Source organism: Pelodiscus sinensis, chromosome 1, assembly GCF_049634645.1.
Source record: "Pelodiscus sinensis isolate JC-2024 chromosome 1, ASM4963464v1, whole genome shotgun sequence".
In the NCBI taxonomy this organism is placed as follows: Eukaryota; Metazoa; Chordata; order Testudines; family Trionychidae; genus Pelodiscus; species Pelodiscus sinensis.
Genome location: NC_134711.1, coordinates 99,230,804 through 99,254,207, shown reverse-complemented (window position 1 = coordinate 99,254,207; position 23,404 = coordinate 99,230,804). Strand labels below are relative to the sequence as shown.

The window sequence follows — 23,404 nt, the reverse complement described above, 5'->3', positions numbered from 1 at the left end:
TTGTGCAGGGGCAGGAGTGTAGCAAGAATCAATAATATCTTGTGTTCTTTGATGTTCCACAGTGGTTTTCCTGGTGTCTATGGGTCTTCTTTTGTTATGCAGGAGATAATCCCATTTAACACACTCATCTTTCATACTTGGTAATGTTGCTTTCTTCTATGCGACCACTTAGGAGAGATTCAAATGCTGTCCTGCTGGTTAGCAAAGTGTCTTCAGTTAAGTTTTTGTTTTTACTGGTGATGCACTGGGTACACATAGAAAAATGCATTCTGCACACAGATGGAAAGGATTAGAGAGAACACTGTGGGTGTGTGTATGACAATTTCAGAGCAAACATGTTTAGAGTATAGAAACACTTAGCCCTGCTGTACAGTAGGGAATTATTCTGAAATAACCTCCCTTATTTCAAAATAATAAGCAGAGCATCCACACCACCAAACTTGTTATTTCTAAATAACAGGTTGGTTATTTTGAAATCTGCTCTCCTGCTGTCCTTGGGGAATAATCTTATTTCAAAATAGTTATTTCACGGGTTATTATTTCAAATTTAATTATTTCTAAATATTGACTGTTAACAGTGGGTTTCAACTTTTTTTTTAATTTGCAGATTTCTACAAAATTCTGAATTGAGGTACAGACCCCATTTAGAAATCCTAGGCATAGTTTCCAGACCCCCAGGACTCTGCAGACCACAGGTTGAAAGTTACTGTTCTATGATAAGAACAACCATTCTCAGGCCCCTTATGTGTAGTCTGTGGAACCTAAAGGTCCACAGACCACAGGTTGAAACCATGCCTGTATAATATGGGCTATAGAAATTATAAGTGAGGTTAATGCAGGCAATAATATACAAGCCTTTCATGGAGTCTAATCACGCAATACATTCGTATCAGACTAATATCTTTTTTAGCAATATTGACATACACATGACCTGATCTGGTTCCCAGCTATTTGGCTGCCAGTTTTTAGTTAATGCCTGCAGTCTGGGCAAGAGATCACACTGGCTTGCCTAGAGAAAATGGACAGTAGTTATGCAGGGACCTCAGTATTTCATGCTGACCAGTATTCTCTCATTGTTCATTTGTACTCCTCTGTTGATCTGTTTGTATCTGTTGTTGTCTCTTGCCTTATATTTAGATTGTCTCTCCTTGGGGGCAGGAACCATCTTTATGTTCTGTGTTTGTGCAGTGCCTGGCACAGTGAGGTCTTAGTCTATGGTTAGTACTCTTAGGCTCTACAGCAATGCTAATCATAATTATTAGTAATAAAAATAATGCCACCTACTTATAATTTCCAAGGGATCATGTGCCGTTTGAGAAATGTCGGAGCACCAGCAAACATAAAAACACTTCGGAGTTAGCGCATAAGCCACTTGTTGATTCTCTCAAAATTTTATGTGGAGGTTTTGCAAAGACATGATAGTGCAACCCACACATCTGCTGGCGTGGTTAACTGTCCCACCTAGTGACACCAAGACCACTTCCAGTGAGAAAATAATGAGTCTGCTTTATAGCCTTAACTGAGAGCCAGCTGGCTTTTAGCTCATACACAAAGCTCCAGCGGTCCCAAATTTGATTCCACTTGTCGGTGTAACAATTGAACTTGGTGTGAAATGTGTAGTTCTAAGATACAATTTCTCCACCATACTCTAATCCTCATTACTCAGGAAACGCTACCTGTAGCTAGCACGTGTACACGGGCAGCAAAGCTTGAGTAGTGTGATAGATGCTATTGTTTACATCATACTGGTAGTAAATTCAAATTTAGGTGTACATATTACTTTTTTATTGTTGGCTGCCTGTAAAATCTTTTTAATTTGGGGAGTACTGGCCTTCCCAGAAGATGCTTAAAAATGAGTGATTGCGGTGCTTTTAGGGCATGGATATGGCTAAATGGAAAAGGGACGGAGACTTCTAAGGCTTGTTTTGGGAAGGGGTGGAAAGGTATCTGATGAAGAGATATAGTGAGTACAAAGGCCTATTAGTTGGAAGAGGAGAAAAGAAACATGCAGTTTTCATTAGGATGTTGGTGAATGTTGTTTGTTTGGTATCAGTTTTATTTAGAGGATTCGGGATTCAATCATCCCTGAGGAGAAGAGATGGAGTGGAGTATGAAGTGTTGTCTATAACTTAAACAAAATAAACTTGACAGGTTTTACTCACCCAAACAGGATAAACCAAAAGTGGCAGATATTGTAGTCCAATAAGTTTGCAAAAGTGGGCTTACATGGATCCAAATTTCCCTGAACTTTGTGCCCTATCCAGATAAGTCAAGCCAATCTGAAACTGAGGTTTACATTCCCTAACTACATTTCTTGGCTCTGCCTGTGCCTACAGGAGTTACAGAGAAACCACTAGATAATACTGCAACTTGAGGCCTCAATATACATGCTTGCATTAACAGCAAATCTGTAATATCCATTAATTAAATTTCCCGGAACCTTTTGCCTGTTGCTCTCATTTCCTTGTATCACTGCAACCAAAAGAAGTTGTAGTGGCTGGATGTTTTTAAAACAAAGAGAGAGAGAAAAAAAACCTGGATGGTATTGGACTAGATGTTCCTGATAATATGTTGCCAACAGAAAAGTTCTCATCCTTGAAGAAAGTTTTTCAAGTGGTCATGACACTCTCAGTCATATAAGCCTCTCTTTGGAACAGACATTCATTGCTCTCAGATCCCACTCCAGACTTGGCTCAGAAACAGTCTGACACAAAAGGGGCTAATTAACACACTGATTTCCATGTGGAGAAATCTGGTTTCTCAACAGATTTTTACCAGCAAGATAGCTGACAAACTGATTCTGCTAGAGCTGCTTCCTTCCTTCCATTTGAAGGAAAATGGAAAAGGGAGGGTGGGGGATTTTATTCCAGTGAGGACTCAGACATGATGAATTCCTTTGAGCTAAACTCCTGGTTCTACTTGAATGAAGCAAGACACACAATTTCAGGGTACAACAACAGATGGAACTTTATTTAAAGCAGACAAATGTTAACTGTGCCCTGTAGACAACAGGACACAGTGAGGCTGTGTCTACATTGGCACCCTTTTCCGTAAAAGGGATGCTAATGAGACACTTCGGAATTGCAAATGCCGCGGGGGATTTAAATATCCCCCGCGGCATTTGCATGAACATGGCTGCCGCTTTTTTCCGGCTCAGGGTTTTGCCGGAGAAAAGCGCCAGTCTAGACGGGACCTTGCGGAAAATAAAGCCTTTTCCGATAGATCCCTTATTCCTACTTTCAATAAGGGATCTTCCGGAAAAGGCTTTATTTTCCACAAGATCCCGTCTAGACTGGCGCTTTTCTCCGGCAAAACCCCGAGCCAGAAAAAAGCGGCAGCCATGTTCATGCACATGCCGCGGGGGTTATTTAAATCCCCCGCGGCATTTGCAATTCTGAAGTGTCTCATTAGAATCCCTTTTACGGAAAAGGGTGCCAATGTAGACACAGCCTGAGTGTCTTAGTCATCCTCTCTCTAGTGCGTATGCCAGTTGGGTAGACAGATGTTCCTATGGTTAAGATGCCGGACTAGTTTGGGAATAGAAGCTTTATTTTCATAATTCTGCTAGAAAATTTGTGTCTTTCAATCCTGCCTTGCTTAGGTGGTTGGTGAACATAGGGCTGGCAGAGGCAAGCCCCTAGTTCCAACCCTGGCTCTGTCCTTCCTGCCTCCTCCCTGCCTTTCCCACAGGGAGGCAGGGCCACACACTGCACACCTCTCCAGCCAGGAGCACAGAGAGGGCAGGCGCTACAGCAGGCGTTCTGTGGTGGAGTTTGGGCGGGGCCAGGCTGGTAGTTTGGGAAGGCAGTGCCTTTCCTTGCCTGACATACTGGCTGCCCATGCATGCTGTGTTTCAGTTCATTTATAAAAATGGTTACAATAACACTTCTCTACTCTAGAGTGCAGGGGTATCCATGCTGCACACGCAGGTGAATATGAAAGAAGCCATTTTTAGGCCCCCAGCAGGAATGATGACTCTGGTAGAATCCAGAGACTAAACAAACATTGACTACTGTGGGGAGCATATATCCTCACTGAGCTGAGACACCACTGTTTCATTTGACTAGCACAGTCTGTATTTCAGATTGATTAATTTGGAGCCAGTTACAACCCTTCCAGGTCCCATGAGAGATTAGATATGCCCCTCTCCTCACTAAAGTAACAACTACCGAGAGTTGATAGCTAATTCATCATCACCATAAACAAACATGGCTCAATGCCTGTTGGTGTCCAATGCCTCCTTCACTATTTCCTTCCATCTTTCCCTGTCCAGTGCGGAGTGGCTTAGTTTCTGTAGACTAGCTCTGCACCAATCTGCTATATCATCTACCCCATTCTCTGTGGGGTCTGCCTCTCTTATTCGGACCATCCATTATGCCGAATACCAGGGCTCCACACTAATCCACTGATTGTGTACACTGGACTGGCAAGGTATTGTACTGGCTGTTATCAAGGGCTTTGGGAGATAAGAATGGGTTAAAATCTGTTTTAGTGCATCACAAAGAGTCCATTGTAACATTATGCCCTTTGGATTAACATTAAAGAAATGTCTCCTTTGTCAGTTATTCAAAGGAAAATTAATGTTCCTGAACATCAGTTATATTGAACATGAGCTTTTAATCAAACTGACAAGAAAAGATAGAGAATTTATTTGAGCTAAGAGTGAGTTTATAGCTTTAATGTTGGACCACTGGGATTAACTCCGTGTCACTTACTGATTTTTCTAAAACACAGATACTGCTTTTAAACAAAAAGAAAGCAAAACAAAATAAACAATGTCCCCTCCCCCCATTTTCATTTCTGTATAAAATATCCCAGTAAATTTCATAATGATAATGACAATATTTTTATTTGCCATGTATAATATGCTTTTTTAATTCTAGGTTTTAGACACTGTTTATATGCCATTACTTCACACACCACTGAAGTGCACCAACTATAAATTATTATTTACAGAACAATATAAAGGAGACTTAGTGTAAATAAGAATCAAGCCTCAAATGTAGCAATCCTCATCCATTTGAAACTGGAATGCAGTTGTAATTTTACCTAAATCAGAGTATATAGTCAAAATTGTAAGATCAGGAATATTCATCTACACTTGCAGAATGACCACAAGTGGTAAAGACCTTTTTTTTATGTCTAAGTCAAAAGATACCTCTTCCGATAACATAATGCTCCCTCCACATCAAGCTGGAACATTGGTTTAATACTAATTCTGAAGAAAAATTGCACCTACTAACTCACCGTACCACATCTAACAGCATCTTAGGTGTACAGACATGATCCTCTTTATATATGTTGCGATCTCAGCTCCAGGTAGAACTGAAAAGCTTCTTCTGCATGCTTCTGCTGCTTCACTGAATCTCATAGTTCATAGTGTCTCAGCACCAAAATGATTTAAAGAACCAGTAAAGAGGCAGTAGCGAGTGTCCAACAAGAGTCTTTCCAGTCTTGCTGTTCTTGTAGGAAAAAAAAGTAGGTTTCTGGTGTGATCCTTTATAAACATAGGAGGAAGCAGGCCAATCAGCTGCTCCCTCAAGATCACTGTGTGGAAAGTAGGTATATTAGCCAGTCTCTAAAGATGAGAGGTCACCCAAACCAGAAGATGGTTTAAGGTAAGAAAGAGATTGGAGCCTGCCACAAAAAGTTCTTGCCTGGATCTCTTGGCATGCTTTCAGAACCTGGTCAAGATTATCTTCTGAGTTCCAATGAAGCTTGAGTAAACTTCTGATTAGTTTTGGGTTTATGGACTATCTAAAGTACCTTTTAAAATGTGTTCAACTTCTTTGAATTTGAAAATAAGTTTGGAAGGGACATCTTGTGTTACCACATCCATTCCCCAACTTAGTTTGTCCATAAATGTCCATGTGAATATTAGTCTAGCCTGGGCAGAGAGGTTGCAATCTGACATCAAACGTTAAAACTTCTGAATTTTGATTTATAATTTGAACAGCTCATGGAGGCATCATCTGTAGGTGTGAGCTTTTGTTCAGTATAGGTTCTCATAGAAGGTACCATAGACATACTATAAATGTTTTTGCCAATAATTCTTGCAGGCTGCAAAAAGAAAATGTTGAGCGATGGGAAAAGGAAACCCTTTCATCTAGTGTGTGAAGACCATGTCGTCCTATATTTTGGGATGTCAAGTTTAGCGTGATATCTAACCACAATCCTTTATAGTGGCTGATGTCTAAACTTCACCCAAGTACATGTTTAGCCAAATGTCATTTGAGATTGCTAAGAATTTGGACTTTCCAATAAACCACAACCTTGGATGAATGAATATTGTTCATAATATATTAACTCTTCATCCTAAAGAAAATAAGATTGGAGAGGAAAGAATAATAGAATTTTTCCCTGTATGAGCATTTATAGTTGTGGTTAGTCCTTAGCCTATTACAAAAGATTAACCCACAAGTGTGTGAGTAAAACTAGCCAAACCAGAGCTCAGGATCATAGTACCTTTAGTAAAGAGGTGTTCAAAATCATCTTAATGTATTAATTATAAAGATGGGAGAATTATGTAAAACACATTGATTCAAAAAAGTATCCATGGTCTTAAGCCATTTTGAAAATATCTGGCCTGGTGACTGTTACATTTCTAAATATTTGCTTGTTTATGTTATACTAGCCCCATCCAGCTAATGGTAGTGACTGGAGCATATTAGTGTCAGTATCCTAATGGTAAAAGTCAGTTGGATAGCAGTGAGCTATGGACTTGCACTGTTGTCAGGAACCCAAATAGTGGTATTTGTGGGTACAGTAGGATCAAAGATTAAGATGTTGTGAGGGCATGAAAGGAAAGAAGATGTAAGGAGGAGAGAGGCAATATGTAGGGGTATGTCTACACTACAGCGCTAATTCGAACTAACTTAGTTCGAATTAGTTAATTCGAACTAAACTAATTCGAACTAACGCATCCAGACTAAAAAACTAGTTTGAATTAGCGTTTTGCTAATTCGAAATAGCATGTCCACATTAAGTGGACCCTGAACCGGGGTTAAGGATGGCCGGAAGCAGTGCTGGCAGGGCATTAGATGAGGACTTAGAGCGTGGAGCTGCTGCCTCAGGCTAGCCGAGGGCTGTGCTTAAAGGGACCCGACCCCCACCCCGGACAGACAGTTCTCAGGGGTGCCCCGCTTGCAAAGCAGTCCTGGCTTGGAGTGCCCGGAGTGCCCACACTGGGCACATCAGAGCACTCGGCCATCAGACTGGCTGCACTTGCCGCAGGCTGCCATCTGGGGAGAGGGGGCAATTGGGGGGCTGCAGGAGAGCTTCCACCCCGAGGAGCCCTCAGAGCCACCCCAGTCCTCCCCATTGGGGGCTCGTACCCCATTCCTCCCTCATCTCCTTCCACTTACCCCTCCCTAACCCCCATTCCTAATGTACAAAATAAAGGACACGTATGTTCAAAAATAGAAACTCTCTTTATTGAGCAAAACTGGGGGAGACTGGGAAAAGGAGGTGGGAGAGGGGAAGAGAGAGGGTGGGAGAAGGGAGGGTAACTAAAATGATCAGAAGTTTGGAACAGGTCCCATATGAAGAGAGGCTAAAGAGACTTGGACTTTTCAGTTTAGAAAAGAGGAGACTGAGGGGGGATAGGATAGAGGTCTATAAAAGCATGAATGGGGTGGAGAGGGTGCATGAAGAAAAGTTCTTCATTAGTTCCCATAATAGGAGGACTAGAAGACACCAAAGGAAAAGAATGGGTAGCAGGCTTCAAACTAGTAACAGAAAGTTGTTCTTCACAAAGCAGAGTCAACCTGTGGAACTCCTTGCTGCAGGAGGCTGTGAAGGCTACAACTAGAACAGAGTTTAAAGAGAAGTGAGAGAAAGTGATGGAGGTTGGGTCCATGGAGTGGTATTAGCCAGGGGGTAGGAGTGGTATCCCTGCCCAAAGTTTGTGGAAGGCTGGAGAGGAATGGCACGAGACAAATGGCTTGGTCACTGTCTTCGGTCCATCCCCTACAGGGTCCCTAGGGTTGGCCGCTGTTGGCAGACAGGCTACCGGGCTAGATGGACCTTTGGTCTGACCCAGGACGGCCACTGTAAGCTCAGGGCTCAGCGTCAGGGGTCTCAGTGGATCACCTTGATTTTCATGCACACCTGCTTCTGGGTGGCCAGGCTGGCAGCTCTCCTGCCCTAGACGGCCGCTTTCCTGTGCCTAGTGCGGAGGTCGTGGACGAGGTCCACGATGTCCGCACTAGACCAGGTGGGTTCCTGCCTCTTGCGGTCCCGGGCAAACTCCCGGGAGCTGCCAGCCTGGTCCCAGGAAGAGGGGGAGGGCTGGGGGGCATCGGGTGGCTGGTTCGAGCCATGCCAGGTGCAGGGTCTGCTAGCTCGGTGCTGGCAGGCTTGCACCAGGCACGGGCACCATAGCCAGCCCGTGCCCCTTTAAGGGGGCCGGGGCCGGGAGGGGGGCATACGAGTTTCCCTGGTGTTGGCCAGAGTGGCCACCAGGGAAAGCTGGGGAGGGCTAGCCTCCCACTAGTTCGAATTAAGGGGCTACACACCCCTTAATTAGAACTAGGAAGTTCGAACTAGGCTTAGTCCTCGTAAAATGAGGTTTACCTAGTTCGAACTAAGCGCTCCGCTAGTTCGAATTAAGTTCGAACTAGTGGAGCGCTAGTGTAGCGCCTATGAAAGTTAATTCGAACTAACGTCCGTTAGTTCGAATTAACTTTGTAGTGTAGACATACCCTAGGAGAGTTGGGGTGGGTGGCGAACCCGGGACTCTATAATCCTGATTAGTGCATTGGCGCATGTACAGTAAAAATGGCATACAAACACTCTTCCTGGGATGATTACACATAAATTTAATCAAAACTGACTCACTGCAGCTGCAGTTCTGTGCTCTGACAGAATGACGAATCAATGCTGTTGTGCTCAATTACTTGCTCTTATATAATTAGTCTTCTGGAAAGACTGAAAAAATGTAATTAAAATGTGAAGGGGAATATAACAGGGAAAAAATCTGTATGCCTTCCACTCACCTTCACCTCCAGCACTATGTGTGCCATCCCGCCATTTACTAGTTACCTAGCTGAAGATGTCCTCTACACTTTTGACAGCCCGGTGACTAATACAACTTTAATTATAAGTTAATTTCTATGCCGATAAACTCATTCCCAAACAGTGTGTTTAGCATGAATGACAAAGTGTTTGGTTAAGTCACAGAGGCTGTGTCCAGACTCCATGCCTCCGTCGACGGAGGCATGTAGATTAGCCAGATCGGAAGAGGGAAATGAAGCCGCGATTAAAATAATCGCGGCTTCATTTAAATTTAAATGGCTGCCCCGATCTGCCGATCAGCTGTTTGTCGGCAGATCGGGAGAGTCTGGACGCGATGCCCCGACAAAGAAGCCTTTCTTCATCGACACAGGTAAACCTGGTTTCACGAGGCTTACTTGTGTCGATGAAGAAAGGCTTCTTTGTCGGGGCATCGCGTCCAGACTCTCCCGATCTGCCGACAAACAGCTGATCGGCAGATCGGGGCAGCCATTTAAATTTAAATGAAGCCGCGATTATTTTAATCGCGGCTTCATTTCCCTCTTCCGATCTGGCTAATCTACATGCCTCCGTCGACGGAGGCATGGAGTCTGGACACAGCCTAAGATTCCAAATTATAAGGAGAGAAAGACAGCAAGAAGATTGGCAGCTTCCTGAAGGAATAAAATAAAGGAGAAAGTTCTCTCTCTTTTTGTTTTGTTTTGTTTTTTGTTATTTAAAACCAGACTGCTGAGGTAAGGTTGGGGAGAGAAGTAGACTATCCAGAAAAAAGGGTGTTTATAACTTCATTGTTTACATTGGGAATAATAAATTAAACTGTCATCCAATTTTTCCATTTGACACATTGTGAATACAGTTTTATTATATATTTAGTGATGAAACATACACAAATACCACCAGTATTGGCTGTCCTTTCAGGTAAACAATAGGTATATATGGAACAACATACTAAGGGCTGTAGTGAATTCTCCATCACTGGAAAGTTTAAAATCAAGATTGTGTGTTGTTCTAAAATATATGTGTAACCCACACACCTGCTGGGGGTGGTTCACTGTTCCATGTGATGACACGTAAACCACTTATAAAGAGAAAGCATGAGTTTCCTCTACAGTCTTAGCTGAGAGCCAGCTGGCTTTATAGCTCAAGCTATAGAGGCTCATGCACTAAATTCCAGAGGACTCAGGTTTGGCCTGTTGGTGTTATATATGCTCTAGGTCAAATGGGAATTAATTTAGGGAAGTTCTCTGGCTTGTGTTCTGCAACAGGTTAGATTACAATGGCCCCTACCGACTTTATGATCTATGCTTCTAACATGCACAAGCAAATACTCTATTATGTTGATAAGAAAGTATTTTTGTGAAGGGAATGGCAGACAATATTATTTGTTCTTCTCTAGAACTTTTCATGAAAGATCTCAAAGTGGTTTACAAACATTACTTAGTACAGCTTTACAACTTCCTCGTTAAGTATTATTATCAGAGCAAAACTTCATTTTGAATTTTTCATACATCTCTAATTATACTCCCCATTTTACAGAGGAACAAGCATATGCTGTTTTATTTACATAGATTTATCAAGTTGCCCAAGCAGGCTGCATAAAGAGTCAATGATAGAATGCCTGGAACTTGAGTCAGGACACCCCACCTTTTGTTCTCTACCTATAGCACATTCAGTCCCTGAACAGCAACAACCTGTAAAGAGACACTGCTTTCTCCCCAAGGAAGAATGTAAAAACAGAGACGCAAAGGAAAGGAAAGAAAAGTGCCTGTAGGTCTACCATTCTATGTTTCAGCTTTGTTCCGTTGATCTATCTCTGTCTGATAAGGGGACTGTCCTTGTGACTGACAAGTTCTGTTCAGGGGTGTAAAGAAAATGCTATAACTAGCACTGAATCACATCATATCATTTGGAAAAGCCATTGGTGAGTTATGTGCCACTTTGTATGTCATTACCATTCTGTGTGTAGAGTTTCTACACAGGCTGAGAGCAGAGACTGTGGCCTGGACTTAGTCTTTCCATGCTCTGGTGCAAACTTCAGTATGTGAATAATGAGCTATCTTACATCAAGACAGTTCTAGAGTTCTCTCTCTTTCTCTTCACAACAGCAGCATTAAGAGGAGAAAATAGTGTGTGTCGCAGTGAGTTCCACCTTTGTCATCAGTGTGACACAATGGTTTTTGAATTTCAGCCATGGAAGAAGCCAGAAACTGAGCAGACTTATAGATGTAGGAAACAGTGACCTGGTATGAATCTGGAGGATGTGAAGGTCAGTGACACTAGAAATATTACTGTTAATATCTTGGCAACATAGCCTGGCTCTTCTCACCGCATATACATCTTTGAGTTTTCTGTAGTTAGTCAAATGATGAAGATTTGACCAAAGCCTTCTGAGCAGAAACAATGAGCAGTCCTGTGGCACCTTGGAAACTAACAAATTTATTAGGTCATGAGCTTTTGTGGGTAAAAACCACTTCATCAGATGAGTCTTGATCCTCCTCTGATGAAGTGGGTTTTCCCAGCGAAAGCTCATGACATAATAAATTCATTAATCTCTAATGTGCCACAGCACTGCTCATTGTTTTTTTTTAAATTAGAGACCACAACAGCTATCCCTTCTGAGGCCCTTCTGATTAGCTCATTGATATGGGTTTGTGCTAAGGAAGAATGGTAGTGATTTGATTATGGATAACTGACTCCTTGTTATATTTATTTAGGGGTTGTATGGGCGAACTGACTTATTGGTGCCCTGTGTCACCCTCTGGTCATGGGTGGACACTGCTGTGATGAGGAATCCAGTTCTGGGGGCAAAGCCGTAACAAGGGTGGGACAAGTGGGGCACTTGCCCAAGGCGTAATACATTTAGGGGTGAAAAATTAAAAATTAGAAAGTTAAAATATTATTTCATTTATATCTTTACTATCATCTATTTGCAAGCTCAATATACGTGCAATTAACAACATGTGCAACTAATAAAATTAATACAAAAAATTAAGAATTTTATCATTTTTTTGGGGCAGGAAGTGCAGTTCAGTAGCTTGCTCCAAGTGTAGGAAACCTTAGTTTCAGCTCTGACTGAGGGTACTGATTCTTTTCAATCACAGTTCTTTCAGATCTGGATAAAAAGCTAACATGCTGCTCAACAATATATATCAATCAACAATCTATGTCAATCAACAGTCTATATCTATAATAAAATGCTTAACATTTTAACATTGTCTTTGTCCTTTTAAAATAGATGATACATCTTTATAGGACAGAACTTTCTTCTATCTTGAGAAACATGGCATGACATGTTTTGACTCAGTTACTGTATCTTTTTTCACTCCTATGCTTTGGAAGAGTAGTAAGGATAACTAATGTCTGGGATTGACGGGAAAAGTTATTAAACCAATATGTACAGCTAGAGTTGAATTCACTGCCTGTGTGATACAAAGCAGGCACCATACTCACCACTCTACTCAGGCTTTGTTGTCCATATCTGGCCAGGTCTACACTAGATCCGGCAGCTCGGCTTAAGGTACTCAACTCCAGCTATGTAAAATACATAACTGGAGTTGGCTTACCTTAAGCAGAGGTTGGTGGTGTCCCTTCGGCTTCCCTTACTACTCGCAAAAGCAGGAGTACCAGATGCTGGTGGGGTACCCTCTGTGTTCGATGTAGCGAGTCTTAACTACACTTGCTAAATTGAACTCTGGAACATTGGTCATGGCAGTGACAATCTTCCATATAGTGTAGACAAGGCCTCAGTGTGCTAGCTACAGGCAGCCTCTGGTCATGTTTCCTGAATAATGAGAATTAGAGTATAGTGGGGAAACTGTATCTTTGAACTACACTTTTCACACAAATCCAGTTCCCTAATTCACACACAGATTAATCATATATCGGCAAAATGTCATGAAAATGTGACTTGTGACACAATAGAAAGATGTTTTGGAAGCCTCTGTGTGTGAAGAGTTAACCCTGCCTGGCCTCTGGGTGATCAGGGTTGTGCATATTAAGGTAGTGGCAAAGTGGTCCTGGCGATGGTTAACTGGAGGGAAGGGTGTGTTGTTTCCTCTCCTAGCTGTCGAGAAGCTGGAAAGGTCTCTTGCAGCTGGCACTCACAGTTCTGAATGGGTTGCTTTGGTCTTGGATCCTTCATTTATGGCTCAATAAAAGAAGACCCTGAGGTAAGGGACTAAAACTCAGCTGCTGGTGAGAACATTATTCATTTTCCCTGGCTGGTCATTCTGCCCATAGACTCAGTATGTCAAACATGTAGATTAAACAAATAAATTGCATGCTGAACATCAATTTTCTTGCATTTACTTATAAATCTTTCCATAAATAAAGCATCTATTTAAGTAACTTTTTTTAGTGTGGTGTGATGTGATTAGGTGTGTGGAAAGCACCAGAAAACCAGATTTCCAATTCCTGGTATTGACATTGCAGGATTATAGTGGCATACCAGGTCAATTATAGTTAAGGTTGTATCTAGGGATATAAAATCCCAGTTTAAAAGTTAACTGCTTAAACATAACATTTAACCAATTAACTGTGATCCTGTGGTGGGAGTCTACTCCAGCCTGACTGAAACTACTGAGTGGTACCATTGGCTGCTCCCACCAGTCCTGGACAAGCCTCTCGCACCACACTACAGATTGTGCACCCTGCCACATTGTGGGTGGGGAGGGGAGCTGCTCTGTCTGGGCCAAGTCCAGCCAGAGCGGCCCCCGCCAGTTAACCAGTCACTCCAATAAGCATGTTGATAAGGGGCATGCTTCCCGGGTAACTGGTCCCTAGCTGTATGGTGGCTTCTATTTAAAGGTCAACTTTTTTTTTCACAGGGAAGGACTGGAACTACAATTCATTCACAAGTTTGATACTCATGCTAATGGATTAAATAAAGATTCCGGATGGCTGGGACATTATCAACCTATCAGACAATGAAGGTGCCAATGGTTCTTTGTCTGTTTAGTATCAAAGGGGTAGCCGTGTTAGTCTGGATCTGCAAAAGCGACAAGAGTCCTGTGGCATCTTAGGGTATGTCTACACTACAATGTTAGTTCGAACTAACGGACGTTAGTTGGAACTAACATTCATAGCCGCTACACTAGCGCTCCGCTAGTTCGAATTTGAATCGAACTAGCGGAGCGCTTAGTTCGAACTAGGAAAACCTCATTTTACGAGGATTAAGCCTAGTTCGAACTAGCTAGTTCTAATTAAGGGGTGTGTAGCCCCTTAATTCGAACTAGTGGGAGGCTAGCCCTCCCCAGGTTTCCCTGGTGGCCACTCTGGCCAACACCAGGGAAACTCTATGCCCCCCTCCCGGCCCCGGACCCCTTAAAGGGGCACGGGCTGGCTACGGTGCCCGTGCCAGGTGCAAGCCTGCCAGCACCCAGCCAGCAGACCCTGCACCTGGCATGGCACAGAGCCACCCACCCGATGTCCCCCAGCCCACCCCCTCTTCCCGGGAGCAGGCTGGCGGCTCCCGGGAGCTTGCCCTGGACCGCAAGAGGCGGGCACCTTCCTGGGCTAGTGCGGACATCGTGGACCTCGTCCACGATCTCCGCATTAGGCACAGGAAAGTGGCCGTCTAGGGCAGGAGAGCTGCCAGCCTGGCCACCCAGGAGCAGGTGTGCATGAAAATCAAGGGGGTCCACTGAGACCCCCGACCCTGAGCCCTGAGCTTACAATGGCTGTACTGGGTCAGACCTAAGGTCCATCTAGCCCAGTAGCCTGTCTGCCGACAGCGGCCAACCCTAGGGACCCTGGAGGGGATGGACCGAAGACAGTGACCAAGCCATTTGTCTCGTGCCATCCCTCTCCAGCCTTCCACAAACTTTGGGCAGGGACACCACTCCTACCCCCTGGCTAAGACTACTCCATGGACCCAACCTCCATGACTTGATCTCACTTCCCTTTAAACTCTGTTCTAGTTGTAGCCTTCACAGCCTCCTGCAGCAAGGAGTTCCACAGGTTGACTCTTTGCTTTGTGAAGAACAACTTTCTCTTACTAGTTTGAAGCCTGCTACCCATTCCTTTCCTTTGGTGTCCTCTAGTCCTTCTTTATGGGAACTCATGAAGAACTTTTCTGAATGCACCCTCTCCACCCAACCCCTGCTTTTAGAGACCTCTATCCTGTCCCCGCTCCATCTCCTCTTTTCTAAGCTGAAAAGTCCCAGTCTCTGTAGCCTCTCTTCATCTGGGACCTGTTCCCAACCCCTGATCATGTTAGTTGCCTTCCCTCTCCCAGCCTTTCTCTTCCCCTCTCCCACCTCCTTTTCCCAGTCTCCCCCAGTTTTGTTCAATAAAGACAGAGTCAATGTTGGAAGAAACGTTATCTTTATTTTGTACATCAATAAGAAGGGGGACTAGGGAAGGGTAAGTGGAAGGAGGTGAGGAAGGAATGGGGTACGAGCCCCCGATGGGGAGGACTGGGCTGGCTCTGCGGGCTTCTGGGGGTGGAACCTCTCCTGCAGCCCCCCGATTGCCCCCTCTCCCCAGATGGCAGCCTGCGGCAAGTGCAGCCGGGCTGATGGCCGAGTGGTGTGATGTGCCCAGTGTGGGTACTCTGGGCAATCCAAGCCAGGACTGCTTTGCAAGCGGGGCACCCCTTAGAACTGTCTGTCCGGGGTGGGGGTCGGGACCCTTTAAGCGCAGCCCTCGGCTAGCCTGAGACAGCATCTCCACACTCTAAGTCCTCCTCTGATGCCCTGCCGGCACTGCTTCCGGCCATCCTTAAGCCCTGTTCAGGGTCCACTCAATGTGGACTTGCTAGTTCGAATTAGCAAAACGCTAATTCGAACTAGTTTTTAGTTCTAGACACGTTAGTTCGAATTAGCTTAGTTCGAATTAACTAATTCGAACTAAGTTAGTTCGAACTAGCGCTGTAGTGTAGACGTACCCTTATAGACTACAGATGTATTGCAGCATAAGCTTTCCTGCCACAGGACTCCTTGTCACTTTTGTCTGTATAGTATCTGCTGTTGGTATTCTTCTTCTCTAATTGCCTACTAATGGTTCTTATCTGCCTCTTTTGACTATCCAGTCTTTAGGTGCTTATAGACTATTTGTTTTTCCTGTTACATTCCAGCTCTGCCTTCTCTGTGATATTTTTATACCCACTGCCTCTTCTTGTTGTCCCCTCCCTTTTTTTTCTCCCCCCACCAGCTTCTCGCCTATTTATTTTAGTTCTGGACATCCAGCACTGGTCATCTGAAGAAGTGGGCTGTGCCCACAAAAGCTCATGATACCATCTACTTGTTTTGTAAGTCTTTAAAATGCTACCAGACCATTTGTTGTTTTTTAAGTCTAACTTTTTTTCCCTCAGGCTTGTAAAAAAATCTGATTAATCAGATCCCTTTGAAATTTGGTGTGCCTCAAATGTAGTGACCCAAAGTTGGGGCTATTTCAGCTATAGATTTCAGAGATATAAGACCAAATTAATCATTTTTCAAACAAAATTGTAGGTTTTCATTTGTTTTCACATAGCTAATGATCGAATTATTGATGAGTTACTGTTGAAAATGATCTCAAACTGTCAAGTTTTACTCACAGCATTGCATGACACCCATACTTGCCCATTTAGGGGGTCTCACCTCCCTCTTTACTCCTCTCAAATGAGCTGAATTGTGGGAGACCTTGTCTCTTTTCAGGTGTTTGAGACAAGGCCTCAAGGGCCAGCTTCCTGCCACTGCTGTATATGTCAGCTGCTTTCAGGAGTACTGCAGGGCCAGGGCAGCTGTCTGGCTGCGTGGGTGGCACTCAAGCCCCCAACCCTGTGTTCCCCAGGCAAATGTATCCCCTACACCACTCCAGAACCAACCCCATCTTGCTACCTTCAGAGGGTCCCTATCCTGCTGTCCTAGCCCAGGATCCAGGTCCATCCCAAGGGCAGATGGTATTGGCTGCATGTGTTTGAGCCCCACTTGCTGCCCCCATATCTGTGCCAAGATCTGGACGTGTGTGTGTGGTACATGAGCTGAATTCTAAGGGGCCTTTCCCTTTTGAATGGGATGCTGAGAATTCATGTATTTCATGCATCTCATAGGCTCAAAAGCACAGAAGGACAACTAAAATCAACGGAACAGTTCACAGGTCTTAAAGCTATTGTTTCAGGCCGTGCTCATTTTCATGGTGCATTGTCACTCAGCTAAGAACATCACTTGGAGATGAAAGAGCAACTTGCCACATTTCAGAGCTGCCTGCGCTTCCATTGGGATGTATTGAGAGAAGCCCTTTCTCACCATCAGTCCTCTATTCTCCTGGTTCAAAAGATGACACTTCTAATGTCTCTAAAGTCTGCATGCATGAATTTTCTTGAAATTTGCTATGCTTTGTGGGATTGTTGTGTAGTGGGAGTGAACCAAATTTACTGTCATTTGAATAAGGGGTTCCAGAGACATAAATTATGAAAAAATAGTTGTTTTTCAAAAAGTTTCTGGGTGAGGTATTTTTTTCTGCCTTGTTTTGGTTTTTTTCCCCACAGCAAGATTAAACTATTGTTGTGATGCGGGTGAAAATGGTCTTAAACAGTGAATCTGGGAGTATTCCTCAGATCTGCGACCTAAAAGGAATGGTTCCAGAAAAAACTTCACTTACATCCATACTGCAATCACATTCTTTTGACAAAAAGTTGAAAGAATGGAGGGTTTTTTTCGACTTTGGTAAACCTCTTTCTACAAGGAAGAAGCCTTTTTCCGAAAGAGCTCTTTCAGGAAAAGGTGTGTGTGGACGGGGAAAAGGGTTTTCTTTTGAAAGAAGAGGTCTCCAGGAAATAATACAGGTGCCCTAGTGTCCACTCCATCCAAAATAATCCGAACTCTATAGTTCCTGTCTTCTGGCATCTCTTAAAGCTGCAGGCACCCTGGACAAGCTTTGTGGCAGGAAGCCAGCCCTGGAGCAGTATCTGACTGCAAGGCTCTCCCTGCCATAGGGCATTGCCAACCATGGCCCAGCTACAAGCCCCCGAGATTCCCCTGGCCCTTGCAGGGAGCAGCACCAGGGCTCCCAGGACCCACCAAGGGGTACCTAGCAGTGGGCACCCTCCTTGTCTGGAGTGGAGATCCTGTCCCTCCTGGAGCTGTGGGGGGAAGAAGAGTCCCTACAGGCTCTCTGCTCCAGATGCCAAAATGCTGAAATCTATGGGTGCATGGCTGAGGCCTTGGCAGAGTGGGGATATCCCTCCTCCTGGACCTTAGAACAGGACTGGAGTAAAGTTAAGGGGCTCTTCCAGGGCTATGCAAGGGCCAGGGAGCACAGTTCATGCTCCGGGGCAGGACCCCACTCCTGAGGAGTTGCATCAGATAATGGGGGGTGGGGAAGCCCTTTCCTCACCCATGGTGGTGGACTCCGGCCTTGAGATGCCTATTGTTTCCTGGATGGAGGTTGCGGAGGAGGAAGAGGGGCAGGAGGAGGAGGACATGGCAAGTACTGTCACGCTAACCCTGGCGACGGTACCCCAGGGCCAGGACATGTCTCAGGCATCATCTGACAGTGGGGAGGGATCATCAGGTGAGTGTTCTCATTCTTTCGTACACACAAGGCAGGGGAGGCAGACTCAGAGAGGATGGGGTGCGATCTTCGCTTGGCCTGCTTGGGCTGGACATCATGCTGCAGTCCATGCATGTGGAACCAAGTGCAGCACCAGCATGCACCACGCTGCCTCTGGAAGCAGCCCCTGAGCATCCCTGGGATCCTGCTCACAGGTTCAGAGGAGGCCATATACATGTCTGGCCGTGGGGCGGGGGGGGGGGGGAAGGGGAGACGCCCTCCCACCACCAGCCACCGCTGGAAGCAGGCGGGCACCAAGGGTGCAGGCACAAGCCCATATACACCGAGGAGTGCCGCACACAGCACACGGGCATCCTTGCCCACGCGAGGCACCACCCACTCCCGCGGACAGTGCTGCCAGGTGCAGGTGTGTGTGCAGGCCCCAGGGAGGGCCAGGCTGCTCCAGGCACCTCTCCTCCCCCATGGGATCCCACTGTCACTGGACACTTCCCTTGCCTGCTTGTCCATGGGCGGGAGAGCGGCCATCATGGTTCCCTGGGCACCTCGGATCCCCTGTGAGGCAGGGCCTGTGGTGCAGGCCACACATGGTCTTGCTCCTGGGACATCCCAGTCCTCTGTCCCGAGGATTGTTGCTCACTGCTCACAGAGGAGGGCACAGCCTCAGAGACAGTGTCGCATGGATAACTGACCACCTCTCCCTCTTTATTCTCCACAGCTGGAGCAGCCATCACTGAGGGGTGAGCCACACCACCCCAAACAGCCACCTGACCCCGGGAGACCTGAAAGCACTCCAGGGTCTACGAAGACCTGATGAGGCATCATGTGGGCATCATGCACGACATGCAGCAGAGCCTGGTGCAGAAGGTCCTGGAGGACGCTGAATGATGGACCCGCATGTGGGACCAGCTTGTGTGGCAGGGCGACAACATGTGGGACATCGTGCATGTAATGATGGCACACATGGCTGCTGTCCCTGCTCCTGCCCCCCATGCTATGCCCATTTCCCCTCCTCTTACTCCCAGGCGATGCCTCTGCCCCCTCCCCAAGCGATGCCCATGCCCTTCCCCCTGACCCCTGCCATCCCTGATCCTACTCCAGCCTCCCTCCTACTACCCTGGACCCACCCAACCCCAAGTTCGTCAAGGTCCCCGCACCCAAGATGGCACTTCTAGCTGCTCCCCATGCCACTCCCAGCTCTGAGCCCCCCTCCTCCCCATCTTTTTTATTGAAAGATAAATACAAAGTTTGTTATGTTTAAATCAAAACAGGTGTATTTATTGACTGTACAGGGAAGGGGGGAAGGGGAGGGTGTCACATTACCGAATTGGAGGGAAGCAGCCAGATCGCTGCTGCACCCCTAGGTGGGGGTGTTGGCCCCAGAAATTGGTATAAAAGGGAGCCATGTGGGGTTTTGAATGGGAGCTTATTGTTTGCTGATCTTATGTACGCTATTTATGTGAGTGTATAATGTCTGTGTGTGTAGGTAGGAATCTGTAATCTGTGTGGAAGCTGAATATTTCTCTGAATGTGGTTAAGCATTGCTGTGGACAGGCTGATTAGCCAGGCCCTGTAGGACAATGGCACTTGATGGGCCAAGGACACACCCAAAGAATGGGGGCTGTCACCTGAGAGCAGCCAGCAGGAAACACAGAGATTGGCCTCTGACCAGGTGACCTGCTGCATACAAGAAGAGGCCAGGAAGGAGGTAGGTGTGGTAGATGCCATTTTGTTCTCAGCTCAGCACTTCATCCCAGAGGCAGCATTGCAGGGATCAAAGAGCCCGGAAGACCTGTGAACCCATCCTGATGCTAGGATGTGCAACAAGAACTTTTAAACCAGCAGCTGTAACATCTCTGCTAGAGCCTGCATCAAGGACTGGGAGATTCGGTGCATGTAACATAATATTCTTTAACAACCTGACTCTCATGCTTTTCTTTCTTGTGATGATAAACCTTTAGTTTTAGATTCTAAAGGATTGGCCCAGCGTGATTTGTGGGTAAGATCCAGAGGGTAAATTGACCAGGGATCTGTGGCTGGTTTCTTGGAACCGGACAGAACTTGTTCGGGGTAGGTGGGATTGGATGCTAGGACCCCCCTCCTGTGTATGAGGCCCGGGGCCATCTGGGGCACGGATATTGCTGGGGTGTCGGAGGGGTTTAGCTCGTGAGGCTTCAGGCAGGCAGCTGAAGTGCTCTGTGAAACTGTTTTGTGGCCTATTTGGAGAGGTCACCAGTCTGGGGGCTGTAAGGAGCCCCGGATTTGAGCAATTCTCCCTGAGCGGATGCCCTCAGCTGTGCCCAGACACAGCCCGGTCTGTCACAGAGGGTTTGGGTGGAAAAAGGATATTGGAGCAAGGCCCAGGTCCCTATCGGGGAGGCCCTGTGGAGAGTTACTGGGGTCCTTGAGAGAAATTCTCCTTCCGGATATGCACCCCCAACTGATAGGCCCAGTGGATGGCAGCTGTTTGTGTCTGCTTGAAGGGTCTCCCTTTGCAACCGGCCTCTGCCACCCACCCAGGTAGGAAGGCTTCCCCCTTCCTATCCACAATGTTGTGGAGGACGCAACATGCCAAGATGACCTTGGGGATGTTGGGCTCCTCCACGTCGAGGTAGGTCAGGAGACACCTGAACCATGCCTTGAGGCAGCCAAAAGTGCACTCCACCTGCATTCTCGCCTGGTTGAGGTGGGAATTAAATTGGTCCCTGCTGGGGTCCAGGTGGCCGGTATATGGTTGCATCAGCCATGGCATGAGGGGGTAGGTTGCATCCTCCATGATGCACAGTGGCATCTGCATGTCCCCAACTGCAAAGTCACGCCAGGGAAGAATGTGCCCACCTTGAGCTTCCCCATAGAAGCTTGAGTTGCAAAATAGACGAGTATAGTGCACCCTGCCTGACCATCCAACAAAAATGTCTGTGAACTGTCCACGGCAGTCGACCAGGGCCTGCAGCACCATTGAGAAGTAGCCCTTCCTGTTAATATACTGGGCTGCTCAATAACTTGTACAGATTGGAATATGGATTCCATCAATGGCTCCCCCGCCACTAGGAACCACAGGGTGGCAAATCCTGCCACGATCGGGTCTAGGTCTCCCAGGTGGATGACCCTGTGCAGTAGGATGAAGTTGATGGCCCTCACCACCTGCAGAAGGAGACAAACAAACACATGAAGCAGAGAATGAGAGGGAGTGCCTGAGCCCTTGGAAGGTGCCTGCTCCTCTTTCTCCCCCCCACCTCCAAACACCCCAGGAGCCACCCTCTATGAGACCACCACCCTGCAGCAGCAGGGCTGTGTGAGGGTGGTACGGCACTACTCCCTGGGGAAGGGGCTTCCCCCCACCCCTATCCCAATCCTACCCCCACTTCCTTTTCCCTAGGGTCCCCCTTTTCCAGGACTCCCCCCATCCCCAGCAGGGATTGCAGCCTGAGAGCTCCTTAACTCCACGAGGAAGGCCCCGACTGTGGACTTCCCCATGCCGAACTGGTTTCCCACCAACTGGTAACTGTCTGGGGTGGTGAGCTTCCAGACGGTAATTGCGATCCGCTTCACCAAAGGGATGGTGGGCCGTGGATGGGTGTCACATCGTTGGAGGGCAGGGGCGAGCCAGGCACAGAGCTCTGAAAAGGTGCCCTTCTGCATACGGAAGTTTTGGAGCCACTGCTGGTAGTCCCACCACTCCATAATCAGCCGGTCCCACCAATCCGAACTGATGTCCAGTCTCCAAAACCGTTTCTCCACTGTGGGGTGAGGTTGCAAGACCTACTCAGTCATTCCTATATATTTTCTACCCTGCTATTACATGCACCCCTGATTATCATCATCAGTCAAGTTTCTGTGCTGCCTATTCTGTCAATATCCTCATTTGATACCGGGCATTCAAGTTCACCCATCTTTAATATTAAGACTTCTGGCTTTTATATATACACACTTATAAAATGTGCCAATATTTAGTTGTCTGCCTTCTCGTGAAGTAATTGAATTGGAGATTTTTTTGTTTGGCTATTTTTCCTCAGTTCCTACTTGTACTTTATCAATTTCTATGCTCTCCTCTTTACTACAACTGTAGAAATGGTCTGAAACTCAGTAAGGATAAATGCAAAGTGTTCTACTGATGAAGGAATTGTCAGTAGTGCACATACATGAATGATGGGAAATTGTTTGCAGAAAACATAGTGGATCACAAGCTAAAGATGAGACAACAGTGTAACACTGTTGCAAAAACAAAAACACCCCCCAAAAAGCAAACAAAAAACCCCCAAACAATCATTCCAAGATAATTAGTAGGAGTGTTACAAACAAGACACAAGAAGTCATTTTTCCGCTTCACTGTCTGCTGATTAGACCTTGAGTATTGTGTCCAGTTCTGGGTGCCAAATTTCAGGAAGAAGATGGACAAATTGGAGACAGTCCAGAGAAGAGCAACAAAAATGATGAATGGTCTAGAAAATGTCTAGAAAATGTGACCTATGAGGGAAGATTGAAAAAATTGGGGTTGTTTAGTTTGCAGAAAAGAAGACTGAGGAGGGACATGATAAGAGCGTTCAAGTACATAAAAAGTTATTACGAGGAGGGAAAAAACATTCTCCTAAAATCTCTGAGGACTGGACAAGAAACAATGAGCATAAATTGGAGAAAGGATGGTTTAGGCTGGATATTAGGAAAAACTTTCTACCTGCCAGAGTGGTTAAGCACTGGCATAAAATGGCTAGAGAAATTATGGAATCTCTATCACTGGCAATTTAAAGAGCAGGTTAGACAAATGCCTGTCACAAATGGATAGATAATACTCAGTCCTGCAATGAGTGCGGCAGACTGTAGTAGATGATCTCTCAAGGTTCCTTTCAGTCCTACAATTGTCACTCTATGATGATAGAGTATCCCTTCTAATAGACCCTTC

The 23,404-nt window shown here is 45.8% G+C and overlaps 1 long non-coding RNA gene across 2 annotated transcripts in view; it reads left to right on the top strand.

The window, feature by feature from the left end:
• Positions 1–20,476, top strand: part of LOC142830937 (uncharacterized) — a 32,322-nt gene extending 11,846 nt beyond the window's left edge. Inside the window, exons 4-8 of one of the 2 annotated variants that reach the window (XR_012906500.1) lie at positions 11,201–11,278; positions 13,076–13,181; positions 13,839–13,943; positions 16,165–18,507; positions 19,223–20,476. This is a non-coding gene — a long non-coding RNA (uncharacterized LOC142830937). Of the gene's footprint in view, positions 1–11,200; positions 11,279–13,075; positions 13,182–13,838; positions 13,944–16,164; positions 18,726–19,222 lie in introns of those variants that run through there. The other variant, XR_012906499.1, reaches the window with a different exon arrangement.
• The last annotated feature ends 2,928 nt before the right edge of the window (positions 20,477–23,404 follow it).